The sequence below is a fragment of the Pongo pygmaeus genome, chromosome 12 (assembly GCF_028885625.2).
Source record: "Pongo pygmaeus isolate AG05252 chromosome 12, NHGRI_mPonPyg2-v2.0_pri, whole genome shotgun sequence".
Taxonomy (NCBI): domain Eukaryota; kingdom Metazoa; phylum Chordata; class Mammalia; order Primates; family Hominidae; genus Pongo; species Pongo pygmaeus.
In genome coordinates, this window is record NC_072385.2 from 69,276,613 (window position 1) to 69,278,743 (window position 2,131).

Sequence of the window (2,131 nt, forward strand, 5' to 3'; positions counted from 1 at the left end):
ATCTGAAGACCTTTGAGGTTTTCAGGGATGGTCCAATCTAGTCTGCCCCCCAAACTGAAGGTGATACACATTAAGTTCTCCTTAAGCCCCTCTATTGTGAGAGGAAGGAGCTGCATCCTCCATTTCTCCCCACTGTGTGCACAGGCACTGGAGCCTTCTCCAAAAATCCTCCCTGGAAACCTTGTCCCTTCACTCCCATTTTCAACTCTATTTTTAATATGGATCTTGGAGAGGGGGTTAAGAATAATCTGTTTTTTTCCTGACTCTGTGGGCCTCATTTTGGAACATGGTTTGTGTTGTCTTGGTTCTTTAGATGTAACCCAAACATGGTAGGAGAGGGAAGCATGAGCAGAAGTCCTCCCTGGCCTCCCTTTGGGACTTTTTTTTTTTTGGAAACAGAGTCTTGCTGTGTTGCCAGGCTAGAGTGCAGTGGTATGATCTCGGCTTGCTGCAACCTCCGCCTCCCGGGTTCAAGCGATTCTTCTGCCTCAGCCTCCTAAGTAGCTGGGACTACAGGTGCACGCCACCATGCCCAGCTAATTTTTGTATTATTAGTAGAGACGGGGTTTCACCATGTTGACCAGGATGGTCTCGATCTCTTGACCTCGTGATCCACCCACCTCGGCCTCCCAAATTCCCATTCCCCTTTGGGACTTTAACATCACATGTTCCTAGGGACTCTGTTAGAATACAGATTGTCCCCGCTTCCAAGTTGGGGCTTTTATGAATCCATAGTGTTAAATCTCTGGAGGAAAACAGAAGGAGGATGTCTGTGTGTGCTTCCCTGTGAAAATCAGTACAGGTGTAGGTAGTCTTCCTCAGGTGCCACTCAAATTTACTTAGGCTTTCCAGCAAGAGCAAGAGAGCCATGATGTTTGGGATCATTTTATGAATGTATCTTCTGGGTGTCTGGTACCCAGAAGTTTATTTCACCTAATCCCAATCCATTTCCCACAACTATGATGTGTCTTGGAATACTTACCCCTTCTGTTAGTATCATCTAGGTGTCTAAAGGAACAGTTTGAAGAAGCATTCATATATTTTGGAAAATGATAGTCTAAGACACTGCCCAGTATATTATGTTGTATATAATACCTATAATATACTACTTATTATATAAAAGGTAATATAAAGAGGCCAGGCGGGGTGGCTCATGCCTGTAATCCCAGCACTTTGGGAGGCCGAGGGGGTTGGATTGCCTGAGCTCAGGAGTTCAAGACCAGCCTGGGCAACACAGTGAAACCCCGTCTCTACTAAAATACAAAAAATTAGCCAGGCATGGTGACATGTGCCTGTAGTCCCAGATACTTGGGAGGCTGAGGCAGGATAACTGCTTGAACCCAGCAGGTGGAGGTTGCAGTGAGCCAAGATCATGCCACTGCACTCCAGCCTGGGAGACAGAGTGAGACTCTGTCTCCAAAAAAAAAAAAAAAAAAGTAATATATTGAGCAGTGTCTTTGACTATCATTTGATACCTTCTGTTAAAGGTAAACATGATAAAACAACTACTGATGTTTAGTGCTAGAAAATATTTCTATCCATAAGCAAACATTTATGCTTCCTTTTATTTGCCAGTGAGAACTATACAACTTGATGTATTTCTTATTTTGCTTTGCCCACCAGGAAGCTCAGCACTAAATTTGGTGTTCAATTGCAGCAACTAATTCATCCCAGCAATCTGGTGTGTTTATCTCATGTCACTTTTATTTGGTTTATGTTATTTTTCTCTTTTTAAAAGCTTTTGTTGGCCAGGAGCACTGGCTCATGCCTGTAATCCCAGCACTTTGGGAGGCCGAGGCAGGCAGGTCACGAGATCAGGAGTTGGAGACCAGCCTGGCCAATGAGGTGAAACTCCATCTCTACTAAAAACACACACACACACACACACACACACACACACAAACTAGCTGGGTGTGGTGGCTTGTGCCTGTAATCCCAGCTACTCAGGAGACTGAGGCAGAAGAATTGCTTGAACCCAGGAGGTCAGAGCTTGCAGTGAGCGGAGATGACGCCACTGCACTCTAGCCTGGCGACAGAGCGAGACTCTGTCTCAAAAAAAAAAAAAAGCTTTTGTTATGTTTTTGGATATATTCTAACACTGTAAACCACCTCCAGTCCTGTTTTTGTAGTT